Genomic DNA, 27,128 nt, shown 5'->3' on the forward strand with positions numbered 1-27,128 from the left:
TGTAGTTTCGGCCTTTATAATATAATCTTTAATTGTCTCAGTTTCTGTACATTTTAGAGTTTCAGTATATAAAGAGATAATTTTGGGTTTTCCCTTCCATAGATAATGCTCTTTTAATATGTTCAATGCTTTGCAGCCATCATCCGAGGCTTCTAGCATTACAGAGATAGACTTCTGTCATCTAAGCAGTGTATTAATATCTGCAAAGGCATTCTTTTCAATAAACTCAGGGTCGTTTCTGTTTTCAGGTTGGGCTTGAATTACTTTGTGTAACTTTTGGATTCCTAAATATCCTAAAAATTTTACTTGCCACAAATCAAATTTTGATTCTGATCCATCGAAGTAAAGTCTTCTGCCAGGTCTATAACCTCTTGAATTGGAAGCCATGTTTAATTTCAGAAGAGTTTCTGATCGGTAGCTTTTCTATACAAGTCCTGGAGATGAAGAATTTTCAGTGTGTCACTGTTCTGGACTTTATAATTATGCAACCAAAGAACGTAAGATCCTCCTCGTGTTGACACAAAAACATTATGTGCTGGAATGCTAAAAGATTCAATTTTTATGCAGCAATTCTGGTTTCTTATTGGTTGATAACAGAACGTGAATTAATTTGATTCGTCAGTTCCTATCGGCAGTGTTTATTAAATAGAATCTCAACTTTCAGGGAGGTTAATCTATAAATATAAGCGAAAATGTATGTATGTATCTATGTGTGTTCGCTTTTTCTGTATGTCTACAAAAGGCTTTTTTCAGAGAAGCGGTCAGTCGCTTCACAACTTTTTAACTTTTTATATCACATATAAATTGTAATATCTCACAGTTAAGCTCGCCTGTCTATTTAATTTGCTCGATTTCGGGAAGATAAATATTCAACATTTGTCGCTCGTCGCATGTGGGTTAGTCTTTTTCCTATAACATCTTGGGAAAATAAAAATCAAAAAAAGCGTTCCGCAGTAAATGAATACTATCCCGCTGACTTCATTAACTCATTAAAACAGACACCTGCCAAATCCAAGTAATTGAATAAATTCAAATGTGTTTCCGTTAGCATCTCGCGGTGGGGCAATGGTTAACGTCGCAGGTTTTTTTTTTTTTTTTTTTTTCACACTTTAATTTAAAAACCGTCCTCTCATGACGAGATCGGTTCTACGCATGCGTCAGACGATGTCATAACCTGATTTAGTTTAAATATTTGAAGAACTGACACAATTTCATGTCCGTCATGTTAGCTCAGTTAGTTAGAGCGTTGGGTCATTATCTAAACGTTCTGGGTTCGAATTGTGGTGTGAGATGTCTTTTTCTTTTTTTTTTTTAAATTTTAATATTGAAGCAGGGTTATTTAAACCATTTTTCACGTAACGTTCGTTTTTCTGGGTTTTTTTTTTTTTTTACATCGCTTATTCTTAGGTTTTCATTAACACCCCCATCCCCCAACCGACCACACACACCCAAAAACACCCGGGTACCCACCGATTTTTAAAAATTTTAATATGAAACAGGCTTATTTAAGCCATTTTTCACATGTTTTTATTTTTTTTTATTTTTCAGAAGTTTTAACGTTCGTTTTTCTGTTTTCTTTTTTGTTTTTGTTTTTCAGACTTTTACATTTAACATCGTTCGTTTGCCTTACGTTAGTTTTTTTTTGTGTTTTTTGTTTTGATTACCCCCCATTCCCCCACACCGCCCGGGTACTTCCCGCTTTATTTTTCAGATAAGTTTTAATGTTCGTTTTTCTGTTTTCTTTTTTTACTTCGCTTATTCTTAGGTTTTCATTAACACCCCCCACCCCCCGCCCGGCCACACACACCTCCAAACACTCAGGCAACGCCGGGTACCCCCCTGCTAGTCCATTATAAATAAAAAATATTGCAACACATAATGTGATATGTAGATGCTGTTTTTGTCAGTTTTGGTGGCTTCCTCCAATGCCTTTAGACATTTTTTTGTAGCAAGTAAGTACTCCATCATAGTGCTTCCTGCTCTAGGTCTGTTTTCTTTGGTGGGGGCCATTGCTGAGTACCACTTTTGAAAGAACATCAGCTGTATATAGTTTCTTACGAGGAACGTAGTGAATTGTGCATCCATACCTCATTAAAAGTATCCAAGATCATTGTATCCTTACTAGTAGTTCGCTGAGGTCCTTGCTTACCTAATTGTGTCATTAGTGGTTTGTGATCTGTGTCCACCGAAGTGAAGTCCAACAAGGTAGTCAGAAAAGTGTTCACAACCCCATGTTATTGCTAGGGCCTATTTTTCTATTTAGGCATAACAAGTTTCAGTCTTTGACATGGCTCGTGAAGTGTAAGTGGTGTTAAATGGTAACAAAACGAAAAGCACACAGGACATTTAGAAACAAACATGTATTCACATATATTACAGGCAAGGCGGGTTGAGCAATACCATTCCTCAACTGTTGAGCGTTTGCACACGACCTCCTTGGCCGCATACCAATCTCTGACTGCCGGGCACCGGTACTTGTTACCGGAAGTGACGTCATCAGAGTCGTGACGTCATGAGATAGTCCATTAATCCCATGGAGGGGTGTTTCCAACATCCCCTCCTCCTCCCAAGCTTTTTGTTCGTAAAAGGTGTCAGTACCTCTTCCTTTTAGGGTTTACCATCAATGGCTTGGTAAACTTTCTCTTACGGAACGACCGCCGTAGTTCAGGTGTTGGTTGAGGAGGTTCAAGATCAAAAGTTTCGAAGACAGTGTCTATTGGTTCATCTTTCAATGGTGGACTGTCACTGGTTTCAACTGATCGACATCTTCTTAGTTGGTTCTGGTGACGTTTGTGGGTATATGTTAGTTCTTGGACGATACACACCATGTCACCGACTCTCTTAGTAATTGTACCCACCTCCCAGAATGAGGTGTTGTTTTTATAACTTTTGAAAAACACTCTTTCACCTGGTATGAAATGTTTACTGGGTACACAAGTAGTCACTAGTGGCCTTGACTGTTTGGGTAAGAGCTTGTCGAAAACAGATCTCACTTTCCGCGCAAACATTGTTTCTGCAGGTGAGCCTGCTGTTGGTGTGTTCGGGTTGGGTGTAATCCTATACACGTGTAGAAATTGTTAAAAATTGTTTAAAATGTTGGGGTCCCTTGAGCCTTCTTCAGTGCTCTTTTAAGAGTGTCCACAAAGCGTTCCACTTGCCCATTTGACCTAGCATGGTATTGGGGAGTGGTGATATGATTAATATCACAAAAACTTTTGAACTCAGCAGACGTAAACTGGATTCCATTATCATTTACGATGCAATCGACTACACCAAAACATGCAAACAGTTCATATAAAAAAATTTATAGTCGTTCCAGTTGTCGGTCTTCTGCACCTCAATACCTCAGGCCACTTTCTGTAACTATCGACTACGATTAAGTAATAATTGTCCTTGAGCAGACCCGCAAAATCGATGTGCACCCTAGACCATGGCTGGTCAGTCTTTGGTCATAGTTTAAACATAGTAGGTGGTGATTTAGCCACAAGGGCACAACATGTGCATGAGTCTATCTTCTCATTGATGTCCTTGTCCATTTTAGGCCAGTAGACATAGCTCCTCATCAAACTCTTCATACGATTTTTTCCAGGATGTCCTGTGTGAAAATCCTGTAGAATTTGTTTTTGGAGACATCACTCTTTCGCCATATAGTAAAACCTCATCGCAAAGCAAAAATACTTCCGGAACATCGTCCTTTATGGCGATCTTATTTTTGATGTCACAGATGAAGTCATCCTTGTCTACTTCCCTTTTAGTCTCCGGTAGAGACACCATTTTTATTTCACCGTCCGTCCGAAGAGTGGCAATGATGGAATCTTTGAACGGATTCCTTTTCAATGGTATCAGCCTAGAGAGGATATCCGCATGGCTAATTTGTTTCGAAGGCAAGTACTCCAGGGTGAAATCATAATTCAGTAATAATGTACCCTATCTCAACAGTCTATTAGCTGTATATGTCAGTAAGTTGGAACCAAAAATCATGAGCAACGGCTTATGATCTGTCTGCAATGTAAATTTTCTGCCGTGTAAATACCTATGAAACTTTGTCAGCAAATATAATACTCAAGGCTTCTTTTTCAATTTGAGAGTACTGTCTTTTGGGCATTAATAGCGTTCTTGATGCATGTGCGATTGGTTTCCTGGTACCATCAGGCATTATATGAAGTATGCAAGCTCCCACACCTGCTTACGTCACACACTACTATTATTCTCAACTTTGGATCATACTATGTCAAAAAAAAGATCTGAATTTAACGTCTCTTTGATCTTCTCAAACGCCTTCTGGCATCCAGTCCCAGGCTTTCTCTTTCTTCAGCAGTTCATTTAGTGGGGCGCACAAATCATGCATCTTCTTGATGAAGACTTGGTAGAAATTAGCCAGGCCCAGAAAGCTTTGTAGTGCTTACATGTTATTAGGAGCAGGCATGTTCTTTATGGCTCCCGCCCTCTCAGGATTGGGGTGTCTACCATCTTCATCCATAATGTGACCTAAGTAACGTATTTCCTTCATCAGGAAGTCATACTTTACTTCTTTTACTTTCAAACAAAGACATTGAATTCTTTCAAAAACTTCATGTATGTGTTTTTGGTGCTCATCTGTGGATTTACTGGCTATGACAATATCATTCAAGTAGGTGCAAGCGAAATCGAGGCCACCCAGCATGGTGTCCATGACCTGCTGGAAAATTGCAGGTGCGACCTTGACTCCGAAAGCTGACATTTCAAACTTGTAGAGTCCCCTGTGGGTCTTTACACAGAGGAGATTTGAACATTCCACCTCGACGGAGATCTGCAAATATGCGTCGCTCAAATCCACCTTAGAAAATACTTTACCACCATTTAATTTGTTGCATATCTCCTTTGGTGTGTGGAATGGATAGTGGTAATCTTTGAGGGCTGCATTTAGACCCATGGAGAAATCCGCACATACACGAATCTGATTTGTTTTTTTGGTCACATATAAGGTCACTGCTGCTTACTTTTGATAGTATTCCAGCCTCTTCTAGCCAATCCAATTCCTTGTCAATTTTCTCTGTTGCTGCAAATGGGACGTTTCGTTTCTTCTTGAAAACGTGAAAACAACTAATAAACAAAAAAAAAGATGAGGATAATTGTCCGCAATAAAAAATAAAATTTCTTTTAGTTCGAATTTTGCTATAGCCTTCGTACATTTTCCTAGTCCTGGTGAGAATACTTCTGGAAATTCCACTTTTAACTCGTCCTTCAATTGTTGCGCCTCCGTAGATGAGTTTTCTACCCTATGACAGAATTTATTCATAGGTTGGTCCCACAATTCAAATCGCTCCATCCAGTCAATACCAAAGAGGTTTTCGGATGTCCTATGTACATACACTTTCACTTTTTTCACATTGAAGGTCACTGGGAGTGTGAGCTTTCTGTCAAATTCCACTTTATCGATTGTCACAGCTCGAGCTGATTTGTTCGTCTTCCGCATGGTTGGTTTCCTTAGCCTTGTCCACGTCTTAAGGTTAATGATGGACAGGTCTGATCCAGAATCCAATTGTAGATGCACAGCTTTATTTGCGATGTTAACTGTAACATATTTGCGCCGGTTCTTATCTGAATCGAAGTTGGACCTAGTCTGTCGGACGCTGTTCTTGTCCTTGTTCGTCCTGCACTGGATTGCTTTGTGGCCCTTCCTGCCACATTCGTTACAGTACTTATCTTTGTAAAAACATGGACTTGACCAATGTTTCCTGCCGCAGCGATAGCATGGACTTGTAGGGGATCCGGGTCTTGTGACTGGGTGGTACTTATTAGGTGTAACCTGTGTTTTCTTCCAGCTTTGCTTTTTCGGGGTGAGTATTTCGGTCTGAAGGTCATCCTTTTAATGAATGTTGACCCTGACTCCTCGATGTGTCTCGAGTTGTTCCTCATGCAGACTACCCGTTGACAATCCTCGGCCAACTTCTGGAGGGGTAGGCCCTGTTCGCTGTTAAGTCTAGAGAGAACATGTCATCTGATCTCAGCATTTTTGGATGACACTAGAGCCTGCGCAAAAATTAAACACTTGAAGACATCTGCCGATAAGTAGCAATACACATGAAAAAATTGAAATAGCTTGAAATATTTCAATATTGGTATGCATAGAAAGAGCTTGATGAGCTAATAAAGAATCTTTTTAAATTTTTTAAATCTGATTAAAATTAAGGAAGTTATGGCTATTTTTGTGCCTCACACGTTTGGATATTTTTCCCTCTTTAAGACCATATGCGTTTCGTCACATTTTTTACGCTACTTTTTCAGTAAAAATGTCATATCTTTGTTAAAACACAAGACTAAGAAATGAAATTTACCATATAAGTGTATTTTTGTACAAGGAATCAGAATATGCAACTGAAAATCTCCCAAAGTTTATGGTTTCCAAATAATCTGCAGTAAATGTGCATAAATATGCAGCAATTCCTTAAAAATGCCATGTATCCATAAACAGAAAAGAAGTTGGAGAACTCAAAGTTGAATTGTAATGTGCTTTATGTACAAAAAACTTAAATCTAAACATAAGACCATTTAAAAATGAATATATTGCAATATTTCTTTGGTATTATTGTAGATTAACACCTTCTGTTTAACCCCACTCAACTCCTGACCACCTCTCCAAAATGTGATTCTACCTTTTTAGGAAATTATGTATAAAATGCCATGAAAAACTTTAATGAAAGATAAACAAATTATTTTAGAATTGAATGTAAAATAATTTCCTATTACAGGTCATTCTAGCATTTTAGGGCAGTTAACTGTTTTTTTTTTTCTATGGGAAAATATGCATGCTTTTTTTTTTTTTTAAGATGATTATGTGTAGTTTTAAGAGGGTTTCTATGCAATGAGAATATGGGGAGGGTTGCCATTCGGACTTTGAATTAATTGTAGGGCTAAGGAAAATTATGTGTGAACATACTGAAAACTTGACAGAGACAAAGCTAACAAAAACAATATTAGAGGGGGAGCGGTTAGTTTCACAAAAATTTAATGTAAAATAATTCATCATTTCCTGGCCATTCTAGTATTTTAGGACAGTTAACTAATTTATTTTCATGTGTATTTTTCTTTAAGGAAGGATCTATTTTTTGTTTGTTTGTTTTAGATGCTTGTATGTGGCTTACAGAGGTATTTTGTTGGGGGGGAGGCTTGCCACTCGAACTTAGTGTTATTGTTAGGGTTAAAGAGTGTTTTAGGAGGAGACTTGCCACACATAATTTGGATTAGAGGTGAAGTTAAGAGAGCTTTTTTTCAAAGAGAGCGTTCAAAAATTTGTTGATTTCTATTTTCGAGGTTGAAGGTGTTAATTCCATAGGCCGTTTATACTACGCTGGAGCAGGTTGTAAAAATATCTTTCGCTTAATAAGTAGAAAAAAAAATAACGAAATAAAAAGCTTCCTAATTGTAGTTTGATGTGTTTTCTAACTGCTTTTAAAATTTCAAGAATATTGATATAGATTTTGAGGGTTTGTATTACTATACACATAGATTCGAAAAAAGTTGTCAAAAAAACAAATATATAACAAATAAATGTTATCAAAAGCAAGTTACTTTTCTACCTAACTGGATAATTTTTTAGTTTTTTTATTTAATGTAACATGTTTATTCAGCTTGAAAACAGTGTTTACCGATGTTTTGGAAAATTTAAAATGGCGCCCGCGCCCGACTCTCTTGAAACGGTAAGTTTGGGGAAAAGAGTTAAAAATAAAAAAGTAGACAAAATACTGCTAGAAACTCGCTCAATATATGTTACCGTGACATAGGCTGACATATATTCGGTGAGTTTTTAACAGTATTTTGTATAGTTGTTTTTTATTTTTAACTCCTTTTCTCAAACTTACCGTGTCAAAGAGAGTCGGGCCGGGCGCCATTTTTAATTTTCCAATACATTGGTAAACACTGGATGTTTTTCGAGCTGAATAAACATGTTAAATTAAATAAAAACACAAAAAATATAACCAGTTTGGTAGAAAAGTAACTTATCTTGCCTTTGATAACATTTATTTGTTATATATTTGTTTTTTGACAACTTTTTCGAATCTATGTATAAACGAGATTTTGATACTTATTTTGATTTTGAAAAAAAACATTTGTGGCTGTTCGCAGTAAAACATTGTTTTAATTCGTTCAAAACTAATTTAAAGAATAAAAGTGCATGCAAGCTATATATCTACAAAAGTTTATTTTGTTTTTTTAACCATGTTTTTAAATTTGACGAGCAATGTGAGAAATTGCAACAGATTCATAATGCCGAATTGGTTGGGATTGTTGTTATTATACATTCTGAAAACCGAATAGTTCTAAACTAATGTTATTCTGATAACAAAATAGCTCTCATTAAACATATAAGAACGTTTATATTCATATTTTCATGTTTTTCTTAATTCGTTCTTGAATAAAAATTAAAGAACGCGTGTTGTTTATACACTGTGCTGTTGCTGATTCTACAGGCTGGAGCTGCTGCTGCTGCTTCTAGTAATACTAACTTCATTTGACCAAATTCGAGAAATAGAAACAATTTTTTTTTCGGGTAGGTCCTTTTAAATTATCAATTACCGCGGTCCTACTCAACATAAAATAATACTTTTAATTGATAAAGATAGTAAAAAGATTGATTTACTTACTACTGGGTGTCCGAAGAATTTTTTTTTTCAAAATGTTCAATACTCGTCATATTAAAGTCTTATTTTTAACACGACAAAAAAAAGAAATGGTCAAAAATATTTCGGACACTTGACAGTATTAAGATTAACACCTCTTCTAATTGGTTCCCAAATTTCATGACGAAATTCTTCATACAATCACGGTACGGACCTTTAGAAAACAGGGGGGGGGTCATTACAAAACCTTACCGAAAACGCCATTTTATGACGTTCACATTTTTATCACTTTATTTGCTTAAAACTCTTAAAATATATAATGTACATTCATATTTATTAATTCATTTGAAAGTATATTCATTTCCGAACAAAACAGTAGTAATTTGAAGACTTGAAGTGCTTTGGTTTAAAAAATATGGCTATTTTAGTAGAACTACCTTGAAATCTGTGATTATCCAAAGCGTTTTTTCGTCCGTGTGTATTACTACGATAAGTCAGACAGACAAAAACTATCGCAGTGTTTATTTACCACGGACGTGAAGATCAGGTAATTGTCGTCGTCGCTTTTTTGCAGGTTAAAGTACTTCTATCTTTTATGAAAGAGCGTAGTATTCGGGCTGAACAGTTCGGATAAAAGTTTGACCGCTTCAGAGAATTCCAATTCACTCGTCTTCCTGGGGAAAACAAACTTGATATGTTCTGTGGTGCCTAATTTCCTCAAAAGTAGGCAAACTTTTTTTTTTAGCGTTGCTCCACTCTTGACAGTCCACGGTGACGAGGTCCAATAGAAAGCGTCAAACGTCCCATCCAACTCTGGTTGCTAGTTGAACGTTTCTATAGCGTTCCATATTGTACTTTGGGAAAAAGCAAAGCTGTTGTCCCTGTGTTCCGTTCTATCGAACATGTTTAACAATAGCTCTTGTCTCTGTTGTTGGAGTAGTATTCTCTTCTCCAATGCTTGTTGCCTCTCTTGAAATTGTAACTGGAGCTGTTTATCACGTTCTTTTAAATTTTCCTCAGCCTTCTGCTACTGGTTCATCTGAGCCTTGATTCGCTGTATTAATACTGCTTTAACTTGTAATGGCTTTTCCAAGCGCACAAAAAAAAAAATTTATTTCAGTTTTGGACTGGAGAAGAGAGATAAAATAATAAAAAAGAAAATGTCCGTTCTTGAGTGTGTGCGTATGAGAAGGGTGCAATGTATCCCTTGCTTCTTGGTAAAAACCTTAGAAATAATCTAATATGAGGGTGGACAAAAAAAATTCACTTGTGATAAGGGTTTATGAGTGTACAGAAGTCAATGGGACAATATTGTAGTAATTATTAGTAGTGGAAATTTGGTCAATTGGATTACTTAAGGGGATGGCTCATCAAGAATTTGTTTACATTGTACTTGAATATGACCAGATTATAGGAAAGCAGAAAAAGGGAAGAGTTCCACAAAACATGGAGCCTTCCCAAGACAAGAGCCATTCATTTCAACTGATGCCAGATAGGGGATCAGAGCGTTGATGATATTAAGATAGAAGCTTAGTTTTAGATGCATTAAAATTAACCAGCCACTTCTTTCCCCATTGCACCACATGCTCCAGATCAGAGGGGAGAGAATCAGATAGAACTTGGTCATTTACAGCCTTTGATTTGTTGCCATAGATGGTAGTGTTATCAGTATAAATATATACGAATGATCTTAGGATGTGATTTAGAAGGTCATTAATGTAGATCAGGAAAAGAGTTGGGCTCAGGATGGACCTGAGGGACTCCGGCATTAATACTATGAGTTTCTAATTTCTGCCCATTAACCACTACTCTTATGAACCTATCAGAGAGAAATGGTTTAATCTTTATGGCATACCCTTTCAAAGGTCTTTGATATGTCAAGTGCAATTGCCCTAGAAAGGTTGCCTCTTTTGAGAGATTCACTAATCCTATGAGATATAACCGTTAGCTCATCTGCTGCACATCTAGCAGAATGGAAACCATACTGCATGTCAGTAAGAAGGTTATTTTTGCTGAGGTAGTAAACTGCCCCCTCCCTTCGCCAAACATTCACAAGAAACATTCGTCTAGCTGAAAACACTATCAATAATTCCCTCCACTCTTTATCTGTATTTAAGCCTAAACGTAGATTCCATGAACAAAGCTTCTTTCTTAGAACTGCACGCCTGTGGAACTGTCTTCCGTTTTTCTGCTTTCCAGCTGACTACAATATGGTTGTCTTCAAGTCCAACGTAAACAAGTTTTTGATGAGCTGTTCCACTTAAGTTTACAAATTTACCGAATTTCCATTACTAATGATTACTATATTGTCCAATTTCTACTGTACACTCTTTAACCCTTATCCTCGAGTGGTTTCTGGGCCTTGATAAGTGGTGATACCTATGTAAAAAAACTTCTATTTAACACGGATTCCAGCAACTTACTCATGATGCACAGGAGACTTATTGGTCTGTACTGAGAGGAAGATGACTGATCACTTGAATTCTTAAATATGGAGCATACTAATGAGGTTTTCAAGGGTGCTGGGAAGCGATTCTCCTTAAGAATCTTATCAACACTTAAACAGCTTTGTAGGTATGGGAACTAGTTCTGGTTGAAGCTTTTTTAACACTATAATTGGAATGCCATTAGGGCCAGTTGCTTACTGGAATCAAGGTTTTTGATTAGTTTGGCAACATCATGCACAGATATGTGCATGTTGCATAGTGTGTTTTCTGATAAAAGAGGAAATACGGGGGGGGGGGGTGATCGCAAAGGGTAGAATTTGTTGCAAAGTTCTTGGTAAAGAGTTTGGCTTTGTCTGATGCTGACGAGATTACCTCAGGTTCATTGATGATGGTTGGGATAGAGCACATGATTCTGTTCAGGATCCTGTTTGCTATTTGCCAAAATTGTAGGGAACCAAGCCACTGCTCAGTCACTTTGGACTGGAGCGTACAGCTCTCTCGCATTCTTTATTACTCTTTTACCATGATTGCTGGCAGTCCTGTACATCTTCATGTTTTTCCTTTAATCCTCTTTCCATAAAGGCAATATTATCTTTTAAAAAATTTCTTCTCTGTATAATATGTCTTTATCCCCTTCTTCTGATGAGAAGCGTTTAGCTTCGAAATGCCATGGCCTAAAGAGGTTTTCCTATCCCAAAATATTGTAGTCTCTTTTGAACTTATAGCGTAATAAAACTTAATTGTAAATTTTTTATCCTTTTTTTATCTTAACTTATTCTATAAAATTAGTTTGTATTTTTAAATGTATTTAGATTGTACTTCTAACCACATTTCCAAACTCCCATTCTTATTTGAATTCATTTTAACTTGTGAGTCTACTCCCAATGCTATACAATAAAATATAATCATAAAATTTTGTAAGGGGGCTTGAATTATAAAAAAAAAAACCCGCTTTAAATCTATTTAAAATTTTAACCATCCCTTAATCTGCCTTTTAAAGTAGATATTACGAAAAATTAATTTATTTTGTTGTATTATTTTATTCCATTTCTATATTCTGTGCAATTTACCTGTTTGAAACTCTATTTTCCCAGATTTTTCTTGCATGCCATTTGTTTGTAATATATTAGTAATAGTTAGCAATATATGTATATACGCAATAGAAAAATAGAAATACACATCTCTTTTCTTTTTTCTAGCATTCATCACCTTTGGTAAATGAGTTTGCATGTTTTAAATTATTAATACAGAAATAAAAAAAATTATACCGTTTCAATTAAATAAAAGAAGGAAGTATTAAAATCAAAGCACACATTTGGCTTGTAATGCAGATCCTCACTCCCTCTCAAATAAATGCTAATTTTTGCCCCCAATTCATTCCACATGGAGACACTGATCTTTTAGCCTGACCAACATGGGTCACTCGAAGAACACCAAATTAAGTGCATCTATACATCTTTTGTTTTCTTTGCTTTATATTCTCTTACATATTCAAGTAATTAATCTCCTATTCATTTATTTTAAAACAAATTAGTTGCTAGAGCAGATTGGTTCTCTCACAGTACTTGAAAGATATAATTTCTTGTAAATGTTAGAGGGAAATCTATCTCCAATCCTGCGCTTATTTATGTAGAATAGAGAAAAACTTTAAATTAAGATACTTAATATCTTCATCCATGCGGAGGCGCAGAAATACCTGATGTAGAAACCAGGTGCATGGTTAACCCTCTCGGTGTGATGGACCCGTAGATCTTGTCAGATTATCCATCTAAGAGAAAGAAAACTCTGATAATAAAAATGGGAAAGGGTGAGCCTCCTCAGTCATGGTCGACAACCTTCTTGAAGCTGGTGACTCGAACAAATTCCTGGTTTGCAAACCTAACTTGCTTAAGGAATAGATAGGCTCTTCCTATCGCCGGCTTTCACACTTCTTCTGTACTATTAGCCAGATCAAAGGTACAATACCAGGGGCTCACCAGAGTCACCCTGTGCTTAGCATTCTTTCCGCACTAGGACATTGAATGCCGTTCCCCTATTCCATATTTTAAATTTCTCTCAGAAACTGAGAAAATTGTGTTTGCTTGTATGCCACTTGTGTTCACAAGACTTGTTTGGGCCGGTCTTGTCTGAGAGGTTGAGGGTAACTGATTGACAGTTTGTCTGGCTGCTGTTTCTGATTGACAGTACAGGAGCCCTAACTCTTTGGTAATGCTTAGACCAGCTACTCTATCATCAGTTCTATAATATCAGAATAGTTATAGTGCCATGTCACACATGGAAAGGTACCCTGCTGCTATATCTGATGGGCTTTCACGAGACCACACCTTCTAGACTGGACTCGGCTAATGGACCACTGTGTGTGTATACTTGGCGTCAAAACAGGCCCATTTTGCTCAACACTCTTCCCCTAATCTAATATTAAACAAAAACGTAATTAAATGACAACCCAAACAAATATCACGATAAAACCAGACAGCCACCCAAACAAAACTAATTCGCCTCCGCCCTTGAGGCTTGCTTTCACAAATATCCGTGGGCTTAGAGGTAATATAGATGATGTAGAGGCTTACCTTTTAGTAAACTTTTGGGATATCTTAGCATCAAGTGAAGCAAACTTGCACTCTTCAATCCCCTCTAACTACTTTAACATGATAGGATACCTCTCTCTTTGCTGTAAGGACTCATATATGCACGGGATTGGAGTCTATATTTGTAGCACCCTCTCTTAAACTAGAGAGAAAAATCTTGACTCGGATGACCAGAATTTTATGTGCTTTCGACTAACATTTCATCACTGCGTTAGTTACTTATATTTTCTCTACCGTTTTTCCTCAAGCCAGAATTGTACCCTAATTGATCATGTCTTTGATAGTATAGATGCAGCACTCTCCTTGGATAGTAATTCCCAAATACATGCATTTCGTGACTTTAATGTCCACCATAAAAATTGGCTTGGTTTCTCAGGTTACACAGATGCAGCTGGATGCTCTACTTATAGCTTCTCTATAGCCCATTCCTTCACACAAACAGTAATGTTTCCAACTGGCCTACCAGATTGTGAACCTCAGCAGGCTTCACTTCTGGACCTATTCTTCACCACAATACCTGAGGATTGTGTGACTAATGCCTACAGTCCACTTGGAAACGCAGACCACCTAGTGGTATCAGTTGACATCACATTTAAATCCCAACCTCAAGGTGAGGAATCATTGCTCAAAACAACAAGGTACTACAACAGGGCTGACTGGGAAACCATTAGAGAACACATCCGAGATGCCCATGGACTGATATCTTCTCTCTTCCTGCTGAACAGTGTGCTGTTCTACTGCATATATTTAACATTAATCTGTGATTGCATTTACCATGTACTGCATAAAGCAGGCGAAGCCACAGCTGTAACCCTTGATATATCCAAGGCCTTTGACAAAGTCTGACACAAAGGGCTGCTAATGAAAATTAAATCGTACTTTATAATTGGATGTATACTAAATATAATTAGATCCATCTTAAACAATAGAAGCATACAGGTAGTCATTGATGGACGTACATTCAAGCAGCATAACATTAATGCGGGAGTGCCTCAGGGGTCAATCTTTGGTCATTATTATTCCTGATATTCATAAACGACCTCCCTGATAATATTGTGTCTGAGATGGGTATATTTGCTAATGATACAATGCTCTAATATGCATGAAGGAAGAACAGATGTACATAAATCTAAGACAATGGCAGAATCATTAGAAAATGATCTCCAGACTATTATAGAATGGCGACGCAAATGCTAACATTTAATGCTGCTCTCCTTTTAACAATTACAAGACGCCTCTCCAACCACCTATATTGATGACAAATAACACTCTACCTAAGAATTCTACCTTCAAACTCCTCGACCTAACATTTGCGGGCAATATGAACTGGAACTAATACATAGAGGACATTGCAAAGACTGCTGCAAAGATCGTGGGTTTTCTTTTTCGAGCTAGAAGACTACTCACACCTGAGGGTAATCTGTACATCTATAAGGCCATGATTCACCCATGCATGCAGTATTGTTGCTACATCTGGGCTGATACATCTACCACTAGTATCTCCCTCTTGGATAGGGTTCAAAAAAGAGTTGTTGATCTAATCTGTTCCATTTTATCAACTAAGTTTCAGCCCTTGTCCCATCGCCGCAATGTTGCATCTCTGTGCCGTTTTTACAAATATTTTAATGGAATGTGTTCTGATGAAACCTCGCCGTACATATCCCCGACAAACCCGCTTAGCAATAAAATCTCACCCTTTTACTGTTGAGATCCCTAGATGCTTGAAAGCTTTCTATTCTAATAGCTTCTTCTTTGGAACAGCTAGACTTTGGAATTCTCATCCTACTACCTGCTTTCCTGGTTGTACTGATATGCAGAAATTTAAATGTAACATAAACCAACGTCTTGTTAATCTTTCCTAAACATGGTTCCAAATAGTAGCCTTTTACGTCCAAGTGGTGATATGACTTGTTAAGGATTAACGCGAGTAAAATAAATAAAATAAATAAATAGAGCTAGTATAGTGTATATGTGAGTATATTTATCATACAAGTGAATGTTAAACTTAAAAAATGAAAAGTAATTATAAAACGCGTGCTGAATAGGTGTGGGAGGCTGGTATATGAATCCGCAGGATAGATTTCCACATTGGAGTCAAGGAGTCAGTTGAAGATATCAAAGGAGTTGGCATCCTAGGAATTCTAGAGTCAGACTTTTACCATCCAACTGTGCAACCTTGGTGATTAACAGAATGGACAGCAATATTACTATTAACTGATTCTTCACCACCAATGTATTCTAGTGATCGAAGAAAATGTTGCTGTGACTTTATTGTCTCACACTGCTGTGCACATCTTACGGCTTTGTCCCTGTCTGGAATCATTTGCAGACTCAGTAATAGCTTAAGATCCATGCACCCGTACAATAGGGCAGGTCGATTTTGGAACCCCGGTGAGGCAATGGTGATGATAATTGGATTTTGACATAGAAAAGACCTAAACAAAATATTTTTCTCAAAATCGTTATCTTTGCTGGAGGAAATGACTTTAAAAGTTAAAAAAATTGAAGTGATTAAAAGTTTTTCGGTGAATTGTCAAGAACGTCCCGTCATCCAAACAATCCGTACTGTTAAGAAAATAGAATCATTTAGAATATGTTTTAAACTACATTTTTAAATAAAATGGGTGAGGATAATGAATTAATAAAATAAATATTAAGTGTAAAGGCAAAATTATGTTTTTTAAATAACGACCAAAGTTCACTTTTTCATTTCAGGAACTTTTTTGGGTGGAAACATTTTAGATTTCACCATCGCAAAACACGCTCGTTATTGATATTGAAAATTAACGTTTGTTTATTATTTAATTTGAAAACATTACGATTTAGGCTTAATTATTTAGAAAGGAAAAACGAAAAAGACTTGTTCAACATATATTATTATATTTCAAGTGTCTGCAACGAATTTAAACATATTTGTTTTATCTTTTTTAATTTGTTTTTCTATTAGGTTGACACAAAAACAATGTCATTTTTTGATGTTCAAATGAACGTCAAAAGCATTATTTTTGCACCAACCTAATATTTCACATCAAATTCTATTTGAAATTTTTATTAAAATATAGTAATACTCCAGTTTGATATTAAAACAACAACAAAAATATAGTCCATACAATTTTATTCTACACATTCTTTACGAAACATAACCACATAATTTTTCAAGTCTTTCTAATTAATAAAAAATACTTTGCAGAAAATTAGTGTCAAATTTTTATTTCTTTTATTTTTAGAGAGTAATTGTTTGTAAGCAGTGTTTCTCTTCTAAAATTATAGTTTTAAAATCAGATAACCCACAAAGATTAATACAAGTAAATAAGGAAACTCCTTTAAAGGTTTTTCGTTATGTGTGCATGTTATAGTGCTAAAATAACTTTATTTAGAAAGCCATTCTTAATATGTGAAGGAGGTTGTATTGTAACTATTCTGTACTTTCACCTAAAAATTTAATAAAAATTAAATTTAACTTGAAAATACTGTTAAAAATAGCATAGTAACATAGATGTACAAGCACTGGTTTTTCAAACTCTAAACACTCGTTTAAAATGGCACAGCTACAGCAAGAATGAATCTCTTTATGGATAAATTCATGTTATCGAAGGCGGAGCTAAAATCTGCTAAAAATGTCTAAACTAAACACAACTATGCCTCTGATTTGGTTTGGTCCTCTCTTTTCAATACATCTAATTCAACTCTCCAAAGTTTTTCATTATTTCTTATAACTAGCACTTATTTTTTTTACGTATAAAACTGGAAGATAGCCTAATACAGTTTCCTTCAGTTATAATCCATTTATTTATTTTACTTTTCAGATTAGAATGTCAGTAAAAGCACAACGTTCAATTTTAACCCGTGGTTCACAATATTTGCTGGTCCACCTTGCCATTTGGATGAAACAGCACCCCCAACTTCACGACAAGTCATCCAGTTTAGTTATTTCCTCAAAAACAGTTATCCCCACTTAAAAAATAGTAAGATTTCTAAGTTAATTGCCAAGGAAGTAATTAGTATTCAGCAAGCAGTCAATCCACAATTGCCCTTGTTAAGGTAACATTGTATAGGACAGAAGGTCAATATATTTTGCTATAAGAGGGCCAAACAAATTAACAGGAAATCTCTTGCAACAACCAAAGTGAAAAGAATGAAGGAACAGCTAGACAGACTGTTTGATATATCTTCTTGTAGCTGTAAACTTTGTCTTGAGATGTGATGACTTTGCAGTAAAGTGCAAGACAGAAAATTGTCAAAAAAGGCACATTGTCTGCACTTGTCCTTCTAACAAGGAGGTAAAATTAATTTTATAGATTCACCTGCAATTATGTTCCTTTTTTGTGGAAAATAAAATAATATATTGGTATTTATTATGTAATCTGGCTCTATTATTAAACATGCAAATTTTCCAATTTTCAGGTTCCACTAGAACAACTGCCATTTACAGCAATTTTTAAATTAATTGATGGAACAACAAAAAGCCTAACAACATTTACTGGCCCTTTGGGGAAACTTTGTATCAATAATTATCAAGATTTGCCTCAAGTAGAATTCTAAAAAATTAGTGTCCCTCCCGATCATCATTATCTGATAGCAGAAGAAACAAATAATTTAAGTGTGAAGATCAGAGGCTACTTTTTGAGTATGCTGTTGGCATTTCTTGTGGAGAAGTTAACTTAGAAAATTGGGCCCTTGAATCAAGGAAGATGGCTAACATAAGCCACAAGATTAATGTGTTTATGGACTAGAGTTGTCTATCCTCAAACACTATGATAAATTAAACATTTTGGTCAAATTTATCATCTAAGTGTATGCAGTTAGTTGGTTTGAGATCAAAACCGACAATATTTTTTTTTTAACCAACAACAGTATATTTTAATATGATTCAGAGAACAAAACAGTTAACTGAAATCCAAATTACTGTTTTAAACAGTTCAAAATATAGTGCTTTTGCACTACTTCCGGAAAATATAATATCGATGATAAACTCAGATGAATTGGATGTGTGAGAAGAGGGCATTCAAACGATTTATCCATTAGGTAAATAAATATTTATCCATTAAATTTTATTAGTTAATTTACCCAAACAATAGTTAGTTTTATTCATATTACATCGCAAAAATATAAAAAAATAAGTGTTTTCAAATAATTTTTTTGTTGTTGTTGTTTTTTCCAGAAATAGTGAACAACTCAACTCAAAAAAAAACAAAAAACATGAAAAGATTACTGCTATCAATTTTGCAGCGACACACTGGTCAAATTTGATTGATTTTTCTCAAAAAGTTGTATATGGGCAGGAAGCAAGACATAGACACATTATTACAAAGTCATCATGCCAGAAAATTAGACCTGCATTTTCCTCGAAAGTATACAGAACAATTTAGTTCTATTATAAGTTTATATTATTGCATTTAATAAAAAATTAAAATACATGGTTCTGTAACTTGTATCAAGTTGTTATATTGTGTAACACATATCCACATATCTTTTTGAATTATGAAATTTAAAAGACTTTGTTACTAATTAGCTTTTTTTACAATTTTTGTTTAATCAATGCAGTAAAAATTGAGATATTTTGCTAGGTGTGATTCATCATTAAAATTATAATTCATGTGTATACTTTTCTTTCAATGTATTTCATATAAATATATCAATTTTAATTGAATATTTTATAAAAATAGTGAAATTTCAAAGTCAGTGTTGTGAAAAATGCTATGAAAATGAAGGATTTTTCAGTATTTTTCTACACAATTTTTAAAATTAAATGCTCAATTTTCTGTTCAAGATAGGAATCTAATTTTTGGTATATGTTCTTATCACATCAAATCCCAATTATCATCACCAGTGGCATGTTGATTTTCTTAAAAAAGTTGCAAATCGACCTGCCCTACCGTACAATTGTGGGAAAAATAGGAATGTCCTACCTTTCAAACGTCCTTGTGTATGTCTGTCATGCGGGTTAGGATGAAAAGAGAACCAATCTCAGACGATTTCACAAAGTCGCGCTACATGCATACAACTGAGGTGTACCAGGCTCGATAAAACAGGTCGCTTGGAGAACTTAGGGAGGATTTTTTTTTTTTTGGACACATTGTAGCAGTGTTTTGCTTTGTGGCAGACATTTTGAAACACGTTGGCATGTTGAGGCGTGCGGAAGAGAGGGAAAGAAACATATCACTTGAGATACATCCCTTACAACAACAATTCTGTCACAAATTAATTCCTCATACAGGTCCTCAAAATTGCAGTTTTTAGCCAATGTGTGGAGATCTATGATGAAAGAATCAATGGACTCACCTTCCTCTTGATGTCTCTGGCCTGTTCATAAACTATATTTGTGTCACCTTTAAAGTAGTCATTGAACTTTTATACCACTATATCAAAGTTTTGGACCGTTGGATGAAAGCTTAATTGTGATGAAAATGTCTTCAGCTTTATCACCCAGGCAATATATCAAAGTGTCCATCGGACAAGGGCTTGGTTTCTCATCAAGTCTGAATACTGAGTGGTAACAGCTGAACGGTCAGATTCATCTTTCCCATAACTCGAGTTGGTCAAACAGAAAGGATTCTGGCGGGCTCACATGGCTGATCATATTGGGTTTTTATGGATTTTTATTTATTTTACTTTTTTGTATGACTTTTTGGCTTGATAATTAGTTTGACTCCTCCTCTGTATTTTGCTCCTGTTCGTTCATAAATCCCTTCTTCTGATACAATGTTTTGTTATATTTTTATCCGGAAAATAGACCAAGACGAAGCATGAGAACAAGACGGGTGACTGCCAAGTCTCGTTTTATTCACATTGGACAAAAGTTGACATTAAACATGTTAAACACTGGTGTAGGATGGACTGCTAATATAATAGACATACGCATTTTAGTTAATTCATTTATTGAAATAAAAAATTAAGTCAGCTATTTTTTTTTTTTAGATTTTGTTAATAATTGACAAAAAAAAAAAAAAAAAATTTGTGACCCATTGAAATTTGAAGGGAGTTCAGAAGGCTTTAAACTCATTTCTAGGTGTTAAATTCTTACCAAATCCTCATATATTAAAAAAATTAAAAGGTTTAGAAACTACACAAACTATCAATAGAGATTAACATTAACTTAAAATTAGTTATATTTGTATAATAACTTGAATTAATTTTGATAACCAAACAAAACCATAACTAAATTTAACTTTCAAAATTCTATTTAAGAAAAATAATTTGACAAAAATATAAATAAATACATAAAAATGCCAATAAATTCCCAAACTCCTGGCAACACCGATGTTGATAAAGTAATGATTTTAATTATTTTTAAAATAAAGATGAAAGTAACTATTAAAGATAAACATTACATTTTTAATAGTTACTTTCATGTTTCAAACATCCATTTTTAAGTCATGAGTTTTATCAAAACATCATAACCTAGACTATACAAGAACAAATGAAGTATAGTTACATTATTTTTTTTTATGGCATAATGGTACAATGACAAAAACAGATTTTCAAAAAGTCGGTTTGAACTAGCTGGGACATGATTGAATTATTAATTTTTTTATTACAAAAGTAAGAGTGAAAGAATTAAGACCATTGTCCTTTTATGCATATACAAGCCGTCTCTGTGTTGCTCTGGAGTTTTTATATGGTCATTTTTGTTTTGCATGTATTTTTAAAGTCTGTTAGTTTTTAAGTCTTCTAATAAGCAGTTTTAATCATTTCATTTTGGAACAAAAACGGTGTCTAATAAAATATTAATTTATCAGATTCAAAGCTATCTATGTCAAACTTAAAGAATCTAATTTAGAGGAATTTTTATTTTTTGTAATTTGATTTTTAAAGTAAAATTTGATTATTATGGTACTGTTTGGTCAAGGAATCATTAATTGAACAAACTATTTCTAAAATTATAATTAATTGTACTTCAGAGTGGTCAAAATTCAAAACTTAATTTCAGTATGTTGAACTGACAAATGTGCATTCAAAAATATTTGTGAGTGTGGGGGTATAAAAAAGACAAGATGTAAACATATGCAACACTGCATGTTTAGTTGGGGTGGTGTATAGATGGGAAAATATTTAGCTAAGAGAACAGACAAGCCAAGAACTTGGCAAGCCTTTTTGAAAAATAATGGGTTCTTGGAAATCAGAGTTCATGCTAAAAACTTCTACAAAATTAATGTTAAGTCAGATTAAACAGTTGATAATTCTCAAGTAGTATTGTGCAGGCCAAATGATAGTTAAAATCTATAAATATTGCAGCAAAACATCCAGAGATTTAGTTAATTTTTGTTGTTCTGAGAGATGGGGCTTTTCGAGGTTTTAAGTGGATCGTACATATTTTCAGTTGGAAGATATTTGTCCTGAATGCAAATGTGTCGTTCAGTAAAACCAAGTATCATTTTAACCTCTCAATGTATTTTAAACTTGAATTGTGATTTTGTTTGGAAAGAAAATCTTTTTTACAGGTATTCAGACCACGTGATTGACACTATGGCCAGTGTCAAAATAAGTCCTGAATTCAATGTTGTCTTAAGGAAACAGATGTCTTACCACATGCGTGTCGGGCGATAACAAGAGATTAAAGATGGCGCTTGTGGTTTTATAAGCTGTGGTCTTGCAAAATCTCGCCGCACACATGCAAATGGGGAAGATAGGCTGTATAAAAGCAGCTTGAGTTGAGAAGTAGGTTTGTGACCTTTGACAATTGTTGGATTTCTAGCCACGCATTTGAGGAACCGCTGTCATAACTTCTCACGAGTTGATCAACAAAAGAACTTATTTAATTATATTCATTTAAGAATTAGAAATTGTAATTTGTAATTTTATTTAATTACTAGCAAAGATACCCGTGCTTCGCACGGAGCTTTGTTGCGCACTCGGGTACCAAAATCTGTGGGCACCTTTCCAGTAAGTTGATGTTGTAAGAGCAACGATTGCATAAGGTGATTAACATTTTAACTACCTCTTGTAGTGACTGAAATTCAATCAGGAACTTCACAAAACATTTTCATCAAAAAGGAAGGTTACTTGATGTTACATAGTAAATTTTTCATTGAAGTCATTTTCAACTCTTGCTTAAATTTTATCTTGCACATTCAATACTAAAAACTTACCACAATCAGATCATGTCAGTTTTTCCTCATATCCATTTCTCACACTTTTCACTAAAGAGCCTCAGGGTAAACTACATTTCTGCTGCTTTGATTTGGAGCCAGAATGTAGAGTTTTTCTGAACTTCCTGTCCGGCTGATGGAGACGTAGAACATACCGTGACTGAAGCAATCTGATGTCAAGTCTACGCCAATGGTGTTAAATGTCTGACCTTGACTTTTGTTTATGCTCATTGCAAAACACACCTTCACAGGAAATTGGAGTCTCCGGAATTTAAATGGAAGTACTGAGTCCGATGGAACTAAGGGGATCCTTGGCAGTAGAACGGTTTCGCCTTTGTAGGGACCACAGGAAATGGTGGCCTCAAGTACATTGGTGTGCAATCTGGTGATAACACATCTGGTTCCGTTTGTTGTTTTTGGCGGTTCCAAGGATCGAAGAATCATGATTGGCGATCCAATTTTGAGATTTAAAATGTGTGGAGGCATTCCAGATATCTCCAAAGAGTTTAAAACTCCACAGGGTAGTGAACAGCTTCATATTCATTCGTAGCCGAATCAACTGATTTGTATTGCTTTGTGTCTCCTGGAAATTCATCCATTATTGAATTGTTCAAATGATTCACATTGCTGTTTAATGGCGAAATAATAGCCCTCTCAGCAAGCCAATCCGGTGATTTTCCATTGTTTTGCAGGTCTGGGTACACTTTGTCTTTCAGTTGCTTCTGATTACCGACACATTTACCAAGCGCAGTTGGAATCTTAATTGTGTCAGGTGAAGAAGTGATAGGAAACTGACCATTACCGATTTGGAGAAGCAATTTGGAGAAGTCTGCTGCAGCTGTGTTATCAGAGATATAGGCTCTCATATTAGTAGTCAGTCTCTTCACTATAACGTGCCTCCAGAGATAGGATTGTTTCAAACTTGCATTGACAATGTTAGCCCTTGTGCCATTTTTAACCACTGGGAGGATTTGACGGAAATCACCGCAAAATAAGGTTGGAATGCCACCCATGGGATTCTTGTTTCCTGTGATGTCTTGCAGTGTTCGGTCAATTGCTTCATAAGCACTCTTGTGCGTCATTGGGGCTTCGTCTACAATGATTGCAGAGGTGTCTCTAATTACATTTGCCAAGGCTGAGTTACCAGTAATTTTGCAAACTGGCTGATCCATTCGATGAGTATCCAAGGGTACTTTAAAAGTGCTGTGAAGAGTGCGGCCACCTTGTAGTAGAGTAGCAGCAATGCCACTGAATGCTGTTGCAAGCACAATCTTTCTCATGGATCTAATCTTTGCAAGGATCAAATTGATTACAAAAGTCTTGCCCGTACCACCTGGAGCATCAAGAAACATCATGTTTTTGTTCATTTCACCTTGTGCTTCCAACATTGCCATGAATGAATTGTAAACTTCTCTTTGAGAATCGGTCAGTTTTTCTTGCATATTTTCTGCTTGTAGGGAAGTTCTTCAAGATTATAAGTAACTTCACGTTGATACTCTCTCGCGAGTCTTTCATCTCTCCCTTGCATTGGTGCAGGTAATCCATAGCTTGCCAATGGTTGACCGCACATAAGGAGAACTTTTTCTTCAATTAGACAAAGAGTTTTATTGTAGATGTCCTCATTAAAATCTGCTTCTGGATTGTTAACTTCTTGCCTGTATCTGTGAAGAATGTCTTCAGATATTACATCACGAAAAGCCATCCAGATCTCAAGAGGATTTCTTGGCTCACAGGCTGTTAAAATTATCACAAATAGGCTTCGCAAATTTGAAGGTGATTGAGTGGCACTTGCCTCTCCTACTGCTTGATGCAAGTGATGGTCATTTTCTAGAAGGCCTCGAGCAAGGCACGCTGCTCTGTATGTTTCAAACACCTGACCATTGTATGCTCGCAAATTTTGAAATGAAGTTGGACCAGCAACCTCATTGAGCAACAGGCGTAAGAAATAACACTCCCCTGCTTTTGGACTAATCGTGTAGATTCTCCCAATGCATGGTGCCTTCCATACATCATCATTTTCAGTACCTTCAACTTGTACCCCACGCATTCTTCTCATCCATTTCTTTGTCGATTTGTTCCAAGTGTAAAACTCAGGGACTTCTACGTATTTGAGACCCCTTGCAAAGTCATCCTCATGGCAGAGTTGAAAAAATGCTGTCAAAGTTGTGGCAGGCGGTGGACCTTGGGCTCGTTCCAGAGCAGTATCAGCTGAGAACATGACACGCTGCCCATTTTCAAGATGAACAGAAAGTTGTACAATTGGGGGGAAATGTTCATGGATGGGATGTTCTAATATCCTCCAGGCTGCCTCTGAACTGCCGACATACCTTGCATTCTGGAACTGCTGGATCTCATCCACAATGTGACTTTGTACTTGGCCTTGTTGGTTAGCTGCTCCATCAGTTCTTTGTAGTTCAAACACTGCTTGATCACATCCTTTATTCACGTATTTGAGGACATATTTGATGCTTTGGATCGAGCTGCAAATTTCTACGTTAATGTGAGCGTTGAACTGCTGAAGGAGGACCTTGTTGTACGGAACAATCCACTGGTTTGTTATTTCTTGATTAACATACCGACCATTTCTCTTCATCCTTATTGTACCAGTCTGGCCTCCATCTTCTGGTTTTCTTCGCCTGTACTTGGGGTAAGAGTCTTGGCCTTGCTTGGTACACTGAAGAAATTCTTTTGGGTATTTTTTGGAACATTTGTTGTCAATCATACATGGACAATTTGGATTAAATGGTCCACAAGGTCCATGCACCATATGTGCCATCACTTTAGCATGAAGATCAGGATCTTTCTCTTTGTCAGGGATCTCTGCAGATATGCAGAGATCCATTTTTTCTGGTAGAAGTTTGTCCTCTGGGGCCTGCCAGGTGAGGATGTGTGCATGCGGCAGTCCTCTTTTTTGATATTCAATACTGTACAGGAAAGCCCTCAACCTGCCAAATCCTCCCTTTTTAATAAATTCAAGTAACTTTTTTAGCTTCTGCCTGAAAACCCTGGCAACAATATCTGGACGATCCTGAGGGTCTTGCCCTTGAAGACAATTTTCTGTAATTTCTGTCCACTTTGGATTTGTTGTGAACGTGATGAAGAGGTCGGCTCGGCCCATTCGCCGAACATATGCCATGGCATCACTTTGACGCTCAAACATGTATCGAGGGCCTCCTGTATAAGTTGCCGGAAGTACAACTCGTTGACCAAACTGTTCTGGATTCCCATCCTCCCTAAGAATTGAATCTCTCAAGTTGCTATAATTGTCAGCTCTCAGGGTCTGTTGCTCACGCCTCAGGAACTGTAAACGTTCTGTTTCAATCTTGCAGTACACATCCACCAGCCATTGTTGAAATAGCCTTCGGTACCAGAGAAAATAGTTTCCAGGCCGAGTCATTAAATGGTACGAATAAAATTGCTGTTGGGTAACTTTTCGCCCATTGGATGCCTTCATGTAGATGTTGTAAGATGGAGAACCATAGGGGTACATTAACGGGTACATTAAAGTATCGTAGAGGGGATGTAGTTCGGAGATCCATTTTAATGTATCATTTCTAAAACGCAAGACAATATCCCAGTTAGCTGTTGGTTCATTCTCCATTAATATTCCAATCTCATACGTTGTTGTTGGAGCATTGAATCGCCGTGGATGCTCTTCTTGCGGCCTTCGGTCTTCCCTTATGACAACTTTATGTTCTACCAAGTGTTCTTCTTCAATCCTCTCCTTTGTTGTTTTCAGCTGACAAATAAAACTGTTGTTCTCATGTAAAAATTCAGTCAGACTTTGGAGAATGTCTCTATTGAGTCTACTGTCACGTCCCCGATTATGTAGTTCCTCTTCCAGACTATCCAAGAAGTAGACTTCAATAAACTTTGCTGTTTCATCTTCAGGTGGTAAAAGACTCCCAATCTGGTGGCAAACCTGGCCTCGAATTCTAAAAGAAGGATTCCACCCATGTACTGCCGCAATTTTGTGACCAAATGATGTCATTGCAAAACAATTGTTATAACTGCGTAGATTTTGCAGAAAATCTTTAGAGATGGGACCATTGCCGGAGAGCAAATCTTGAAGCAACTGAGGCAGTGGTGGAAAGCTATCAAGCACAACTTTGCCAGAAGAAGAACAACAACCAGGGGTTTCTCCTTTAAATTTTACAGCTGAGCAATGTTGACATACTTTGTCCATTTTTCCTATATCAGCTGTAGTGAGAGAGTCATTTTTGTTGTAGAGCAATCCTTTTCTATTGCAGTGTTCTATTTCATGGTGTCTCAAAGCAGTCATTCGTTGTCTAGCTGCCTCGTTTTCTGTCAATTGCTGGGGCAAAGTCATACTCTCTCTCCATGCAACCTCTCGTTGTTGCCCTTGGTATAGGCGAAAGCTTCGTTGGGTTTCCGATTCATTCT

At 36.2% G+C, this 27,128-nt stretch overlaps 1 protein-coding gene across 8 annotated transcripts in view; it reads left to right on the forward strand.

Moving 5' to 3' along the window:
- The window catches only part of LOC145284723 (pyruvate dehydrogenase (acetyl-transferring) kinase, mitochondrial-like), a 591,786-nt gene that overhangs the window by 102,662 nt on the left and 461,996 nt on the right, over positions 1-27,128 (forward strand). The window lies entirely within an intron of this gene.

The sequence above is a fragment of the Euprymna scolopes genome, chromosome 9, assembly GCF_053919585.1.
Source record: "Euprymna scolopes isolate OS-2025 chromosome 9, ASM5391958v1, whole genome shotgun sequence".
Classification (NCBI taxonomy): Eukaryota; Metazoa; Mollusca; class Cephalopoda; order Sepiida; family Sepiolidae; genus Euprymna; species Euprymna scolopes.